Raw genomic sequence first — 9,157 nt, 5'->3', positions numbered from 1 at the left:
ATTACCACGATAGTTTCAACTTTGTTTTAGCTTCCGGATTTTATTTAAATGAAAACAGATTCATGTGTACATGGACATATTTAAGGCAGTGCGCAATGCCTAGTTTGTTCAATTCTAGGATGTTTTTTTAAGTAAAAACAGATCGATGCGTACATGCACATAGATGTTGTGCAATTCTTTGATTCTTTGACTGAGATGTTCCCTAAAAAGAGACAGGATAAGCCAAAAGTCTGTACTAGTAAGGTTATAGAAAATAAATCATTTGCACAAGCCCTGTCTACTGGATTGTATGGAGACACGATCAAGGAAGCAAAAACTGTTTTTGCACACCTGGCCGAGCTTGTATCGGTCATAAAGAGCTCCGGCTTTCTTTTAACACAGCAAATAGGACAAAATGTACCTACTCATAGAGACAAAACTACCATAAATCAAGATCTTAATGGATAGGTACACCACACAAGAAGATCCTATTAAATTAGCATTCTGGAATGCTCATGCCATTCAGAACAAGTTGACGGATTTTTGAAATTTCCTTAACAATCACAATATTGATACTGCCCTTGTAACAGAGACTTTTACCACGCCATGCGTGCGTATAAATTTGCCTAATTACCGCATATATAGGTGCGATCGTTTGAGTCACCGCGGTGGGGGGCCGCAATTTATCCAGAAGTCCGCTCCAGTCCTGTTTGATTAGCCAAGATAGAAACGACGGACATGAGATGGTCACAGTCTCAGTGTACTTACCGCAATATGGTAATTTGAATTTCATTTCATTTTATAATCCGCCCAGAAAACTACTGACGGAAAGTGTTCTTTCCAAACTTCTCTCTGACACTAATAAGTATATCCTAACGGGTAGTCTCAACGCAAAGCACTCCGAGTGGGGGTGCCGTAAAACTAACCAAAATGGTAAGGTCCTCTATGAATTTATAAATAATCACCCAGTTGCCCGGTCCTCTATGAATTTATAAATAATCACCCAGTTGTCCGGTCCTCTATGAATTTATAAATAATCACCCAGTTGCCCTGCATGTTACTGAGGAGTATACGTACAGACCACAGAACTCAAGAAATGCAGACCTTCTTGATATTCTTCTGACAAATACTTCAATCCCTATTTATACTGAAGTAAAGCATGAATTGAGCTCTGACCATATACCGGTCATTGCTTACCTAGGCACTACTAAAGAGGCAGAAAATGAAATGATCCGCAGAATAAGTTCCAGAAGTTTCTCAGTGAGAATCCGCCCATCTTTGATACTCTGAATTCGCGGAAAGATATAGATGATGCAGTTGATACCTTCACTGATTCAATCAATAATGCTATTGAAAATGCATCTAGACACGTGAGAAGAAATAATAACACTGGCATTCTGCCACAGGGAGTTAGAGAGATGATTAAGGACCGAAATAGGATGAGAGGAAAGCGTGGCACCTTACATGGAGCCCTCACGTTAAAAGAGATATGAACAAATTAAATAAATTAATTAAAAAGAAAATAGATGAGCATAAGAGAGATGTATGGGAAGAAAAAATTCAGAATCTGAGTCCGAATGATGGCACTCTCCAGGCGTTCATGCGTAACTTGAAAAGGCAGCGTACATGCAATAAGCCGATTTATGCTGAAAACTCTGTTGCTCTCAATAATAAAGACAAATCGACAGTCCTTGCGGACCATTTAGAACAGCAGTTCAGACCTAACATGACGCCCATGGACATTAATTTTGTCAATGAGGCATGCTACTTTGTTAGGGATTGGCTTAATGCCCACACTGCTAAGAGATACATGGCCACTCCTACCCCAGTGAGATTAAAGAAATCACAAAGAAGCTTAAAGTCAAAAAGGCCCCTGGCATAGACGGTATTAATAATCACGCACTTAGAAATCTGCCCTGCAATGTTGTGACAAAATTCACGAGTATTATCAATGTGTGTCTTAGTCAATGCTATTTTCCCACAAAATGGAAAATCGCAAAAATTATTTTATTGTTGCCTAAGCCTGGCAAGGATAACACTAAACCAGATGGGTACAGGCCCATTAGCTTGCTTCCGGGACTAGGAAAGGTCTTTGAGAGAATAATATACAGCAGATTGAAAAACTATATTGAATCACTGCCTCCGGAATAATTTGGTTTCCGGAGAAAGCTTTCAACAACGAAGCAGCTGGTTCGGCTCGTCGAGTTTTGTGGGGATGCGCTCCACAAGAAACAAAATGTCGCCTTACTCATGTTAGACGTGGCGAAGGCATTCGACCGCGTCTGGCATGAGGGGCTTATTTATAAACTTATAAATCTTCCTATGGATACAGAGCTGATTCAGTTACTTTAGACCACTTTAGAGCTACCACTTTAGAGGAATGAAAATTAATGACGATGGTATATCAGATCATATACAGTGCAAAGACCGTAATCCGGACTCGTCGGGACTTCGGCGATTCCGGATTATAGATCATCAATTTAAATCTGGTAAGTTGGCATGCAGAAATTAAAGAATTAAAAATGTGAAACCGTAATTTATGAAATAAAGAGCAATTATGATCTAAAGGGTATCAAATTTTACAAAAAAAAAAAAAAAAGCTTAATATTCATTTGTTTACATTATTAAACATTTCTTTTAATGCGCGTAATGTATGCGCATTCTTTACATGCATGCGTAATGTACGCGCATTTTTTACGTGCATGCGTAAAGTTTGTGGCTTTGAAGTCCTGATTATAGATCATTTCGGATAATGGACGTCCGGATTACTGACTTTGTACTGTAGAACTTGTACAAACTGCACTGAAATGGAGCATTCTCCAGAACACATCTTGACCTGTCTGGCAATACTTGCAGCTCTGCAAACTTGCGGAAATTTCTTTTCCAGGGAGAGCTGAATAGTGAAAAGATAGTGGAACTGGCAAAAGCAGTGATTTCAATGCATGGATCCATTTAACTTCTCAAAGGACACAACATCAACCAGTTAACCATGTGTTTTATAAGACCCTACCAAATTTTACAAAAATACAGCAAGAAAGATGGGAAGTTTTATTTTCAAGTAAATACAGAACTTAAATAATATTATTAGTAGTATGTGTATGTAAAATATAAACATGAAAGACAACAACCACTAACAAAATTAGTATTTTAATTCGTATATAGACTTTCAAATTTCTAAAGACAATCTCTTTCACATCTGCACTGCGAAACGTCATCAGTCAGGATTAAAACAATGAAGCCAAGCTTGTTAAACGTTACCACAACTATCTCTACATCCTCTTTTGCTGCTTGCTCTGCCTTGAATAATCCGTCTCTCCTGGCTTATTTGCATTCTATATTGTTAAATATGCAACTGCATATACAAAATTGTGAGGCATGTTTAGCACTCCAATGTAGTACCAAGTAAGAAAAAATGTTTTTCTAAAAAGTTATTCCAGCTCAGAAATAAAAATGGATATTGAATCTTCATGATCGCTACAGTTGATTGCAGCGCAATTGTTGCACAATGTAATGCCATTATCGTCCCCATTACTAGTGGCTTAGCTAGGGTAGGGCAAGGGAAGACATCTATCGCCATAGCATTCAAGGGACGCCAAACTGATGTTACGAAATTTTAGAATGAAACATTTTAAATTCTTGGAACACAGAAAGGGGCGCACAATATTCAGTCGTCTCTGGGCACTGAAAGCCCTAGCTAACCTCTGACCAGCACAAATATGATTTAATATGTTCTCTCCTCATCCAAAAATATTACATGTACACTGCGAAAAAGAAGAGGGGACAGTTCTACATCTTCCATTCTACTGGACCGATTGGCGAAATTCAACTTGCGTTTTCCATGTCTCGGAAAGTGTGACTTAGGAAATATATTAGATTTATGGTGCTACTTTGGTAGACGATTGCACGGATTTTTGGCGATTTACGTCGGCACAGTTTTTAAAATTGTTAGCCATCTTGAAAAAAAGCTGTCGTTACTTTTAACGATATTTATCCAAAAAAATAAATATCTTTATAAGTAATGGATTAATTTTTTGTTGAAAATGTCATTTTTTTTAGATGGCAGGCAAATGTAAATAAATACATTTACTATGAGTAAAAAATACTAAAGTAAGGTTATTGTTACTTTCATATAACAAAGAAATAGAATAAAAACATTGCACCAACGTTTAATAGAATTAAAATATTACTTAAATTGAATATCGAATTAAAAACATCTTACCAACGTTTAAAAGAATTAAAATACTACTTGAATTCAAATCCTTTAAAATAAGTTTTATAGGATATAATTATTTAATATTAAAACATATGTGGCAATAAATATCTCAGCAATTTTTGAAAACAGTGTACAGTACAAAGTCCGTAATTGGGACTTCGGCGATTCCGGATTAGGGATTTTTCCGCATTACAGATCATCAATTTAAATCTGGTAAGATGGCATACAGAAATTATACAATTAAAAATATGAAATCGTAATTTATGAAATAAAGAACAATTATGATCTAAAGGGTATCAAAATTAACACACACACACACACACACAAAAACTTAATATTTATTTTTTACTTTATTAAACATTTCTTTCAATACAAGTTGTTTAAGATGCTTCCACGAAAAATTCAAAAAGTTCCTTTTTTCTTGTGTCATATATAGTGGACTTTCCAATGCCCCACTTCTCGCATAATTTTGAGACGGATAGGCCTTTATCCATTTTTTACAGCAATTTCACTTTTTGTTTAATGGACATCGAAACATGCTTTCGCTTTGTAGATCCTTTGGCAGCTCTAGAATTGGAAACTCTTTTTGGCATAATCGAAAGTTCAAGCTTAATTTTTATAAAATTGTTCTAACAGTCTGCAAAAAATAATAAGCCGAACCCAACTAGAAGATTAAGGAACAGGACAATTTGCAACATTAACTGAAATCTCTTAGATAATTTTAGCCTAGCTTATACCGTCCGTTATACATTAAACGCGGATGCGTTTACGCATGCGCATAAAGTTTGTAGCTTTGAGGTCCGGATTACAGACTTTGTACTGTATTAATTTTTTAAATAAAAATTTAAGTATACAATTATAAAGTAAAAGAAAAATATGTACTTACATTTTTTTTTAGTATTTAACCTGTCATATATATATATATTGATAAGTACCACAAAAAAATCGGAATCATAAATTAGATATCAATGAAAAAAAATTTGAAAAATGTGATCTAAGGAATTCGAAGAGATGAATACTAAAATTTTAAAATGGTGCGGTAATGCACAAATATTCAGTAACGAATCAGGAAGTTGATTACAGTTCGTTAATGTACAAATATTTTGTAACTAATCAAGTAGCTGATTACATCATGAATAGAATTAAAATTATTTAAATAATCATACACAATAAAATCGTTTTAAAAAAATGCATAATTAAATTGTATTTTAATATTTAACAGCCATAAATAATGTTTAAAACATTAGATTATAGATATTAACACCAATTACTTTTAAAGTAATGTGACGTCATTCATTACATCATCCACAACATAAAATATATTAAACAATGAAATTTTTATTTCAAATAAAAATGCAAAATTAAATTGATTTTTAATATTTATAAGCCGTAAAAAATATTTAAAGTACGGAATTTATGCATAATAAAACACATTATTTTTTAAATAAAATGACAACAAACCAGCGGTTACCATAAATAACTTTTTGGTAATGGGTTTACCAAAAGTCGTATCGCTCCCTCCCCAAAAAAATCGCCAAAATCTGTGCACCCGTCTACCAAAGTAGCACCAGATTTATATATAGCATTGTCCTAACATAGGTATTTTGACACAAAATCAGAGTTTTCCTAAAATAACACACCAATTTTTGGTACTACTATGGTAGACAGTTGCACGGATTTTTGGCGATTCACATTGACGCGGTTTTTACAGTCGTCAGCCATCTTGAAAAACGCTGTTTTATGTATTTTAGGCATATACAGTCAAAAGTCGTTAATTCGGACACCCATAATCCGGAATGATCTATAATCCGGACCTCAAAGCTACAAACTTTCTGCGCATGCATGGCATTGACGCATGCGCTTAAGACCTTTACGGCTGCGAATATGCATGTGCGCATGTGCAAAATACATTTACGAATGCGCGTTTAATGTATAACGAACGGTATAAGCTAAGCTAAAATTATCTCAGTTAATGTTGCAGATTGCGTTGTTCCTTAATCTTCGAATTGGATTCGGCTTATTATTTTTTGCAGACTGCTAGAGCAATTTTTTAAAAGTAAGCTTGAACTTTCGATTATAAATATTTATATTCGAAAATATTTCTATTATTTCAAATAGAATTTCTGATATATATTTACTAATATGTAAAGGATCTACAAAGCGAAAGTATGTTTCGAAGTCCATTAAACAAAAAGTGGAATTGCTGCAAAAAATGGATAAAGGCATATCCTTTGTTTATCTAAACTTTAACGTTTGTTTATCTAAACTTTGTTTATCTTTAACACCGCGGCGCGCAATGAATTGGAAGTTGATCTGTCAGCACTATCCTTATCTTCAGGGCAGATGTTTTTATTTTATTTGGCTTATAATTCCTTACTAAATGCAGTACTTCATCTCGATGTACTCCGTCTTTGATACAATTTAAATCAAATTCCTCGTCATCATAATTCGCTTCCGATAGCGAAGAAAGTGACAGATGTTACTGAAAACGAAAAAATTTCGATTGACAAGTTAGTCGGTATTCTCGACACAGCAATTACAGGACTTGAACAGCGGAATTTTGTAACTGAACAAGAAATTATGTCTGTTTATAGAATTACAGAGAACGTATTATCACATAAAAAACGAAGCAACTTAAACAACTTACATTGAAAGAAATGTTTAATAAAGTAAACAAATAAATATGAAGCTTTTTTTTTTTTTTTTTTTTTGTAAATTTTGATACCCTTTAGATCATAATTGTTCTTAATTTCATAAATTATGGTTTCATATTTTTAATTTCATAATTTCTGCATGCCATCTTACCAGATTTAAACTGATGATCTATAATCCGGAATCGCGGAAGTCCCGACGAGTCCGGATTAACGACATTTGACTGTAGTAAAGTATTGGAAACTTTAAGAAAATAAATATCATTAAAAATAATGGATTAATGTTTTGTTGAAAACATTTTTTAAGATGGCTGACAAATGTAAATAAATACATTTAATAAGAGTTTAAAATGCTAAAGTAAGGTTAAATTTTTACTTTCATATAATAGAATAAAAACACCATTATGAAAACATTGCGCCAACATTTAATTGGATTAAAATATTACTTAAATTGAATATCAAATTAAAAACATCATACTAATGTTTAAAAGAATTAAAATAGTACTTAAATACTTTAAAATAAGTTTTATAGGATTTAATTATTTAACATTAAAACATATGTGGTAATAAATATCTCAGGAATTTTTGATAACATTCTATTAATTTTTGTAATAAAAATTGAAGTATACAATTATAAAGTAAAAGAAAATTATGTACTTACATTTTTTTTAAAGTATTTTACCTGTCGTATATTGATAAGTACCACAAAAAAAAAAAAAAAAAAAAAAAAAAAAAAAAAGTCTAATGATCTTCATCTGTGATACACATCTCTCACATTTCACTGAAGAAGTAATTAGCGAGGTTTTCTCCAAAAATTTAAAACAAATTTTCTCTGTCACTATGAACAATTTATAAATAAATCTTTGATTAGGAAAAACAGGTTGGCCAAAATAGGGTCTCGAAGGGCGATTGTTTTATTCCAATACCAATAATCCTTGGTAATTACCAATAACAACATTCATCATCGAAACGGACATATCCATTTCATTTGAAATTTGAGGAATTCGAAGAGATCAATAATAAAATTTTAAAATGGCGCGGGAATGCACAAATATTCAGTAACTAATCAGGGAGCTGATTACATCACTTATAAAATTAAAATTATTTAAATAATGATTCATAATAAAATTATTTTTAAAACAAATGCAAAATTAAATTGTATTTTAATATTTAACAGCCATAAATAATGTTTTAAACATTAGATTAAATTTATAGATATTAATAAAACCAATTACTTTTTAAGCAAGGTGATGTCATTGATTACATCATCCACAACATAAAATTATATAAAATATTATAAAAAAAAATTTATTTCAAATAAAAATGCAAAATTACATTGATTTTTAATATTTAGAAGCCATAAATAATATTTAAAACACGGAATTTATGCATAATAAAACACATTCTTTTTTAAACAAAACGACAACAAAGTATCGGTTACCATAAGTCGTATTACTCGCCAAAATCCGTAGAACCGTCTACCAAAGTAGCACCCAATTTTTTTTCCATATTTCGATTCTACGACTCAAATTATGCCTAGATATTAAATTTTGTAATTTTTGGTGAGAAGTGTGTGGAGAAACTTAAAAAGTTATCTTGGCGGATTTTTTTTTCAGTTTACGCCAAGAATAATTCACCTGTCATACTTTCAAATAATTTTAACAGAGTGCATTAACCACATTTTCGTTATTATCGCTTATAATAAATACGCCAAATTGCAAATTGACATATATCTTAGGAACTTTTGAATAAAAACCTCTAATTGTTTGCAGGTATACTTAAAAATACATCAATCAATTTTGAATAATGCAGTCCTCCACCCGAATATGGGCATTTGGAAGCCCAAATTTTGAATTTGTCTTATTGTCTATTTCATATTTTGTAAAACCCTAACGATTTTTTGATTAAAAAAAACTGAACGATTTCAAAGCAAGCAATTACAACACTGTACAGAAAAAAAAACATTTTTATCTCCAGCGAGCGAGACTACCTATCAGATATTCTAAAGATACACTGTTTCTTAAATATTTTGAGCCTGCTATTATGCTCTTGAAACCTCTGTGTGCGTGTAAATAAAAAAAGCCCCTTTGGGCATAATATAGAATCTGAAAGCTTTCAGATTTTTTTTTTTTTTAAATATAGTGTTAAATAATGGCATTTATGTTCCTGTACTTAAATTAATCTGAATATTTATATGATACCTATTATAAGCTTAACTACATACTTAAGTATTTTATGCAAATTTCACCATTGAAAATATGATATTAAATGAATTTACAGAATTTAGAAGGAAAAAAAGCACAAAAAAATAATT

This window comes from Stegodyphus dumicola, chromosome 10 (genome assembly GCF_044657685.1).
Source record: "Stegodyphus dumicola isolate Sdum_Otavi_A_Nest chromosome 10, ASM4465768v1".
In the NCBI taxonomy this organism is placed as follows: domain Eukaryota; kingdom Metazoa; phylum Arthropoda; class Arachnida; order Araneae; family Eresidae; genus Stegodyphus; species Stegodyphus dumicola.
Note: the sequence above shows the minus strand (reverse complement) of the source record.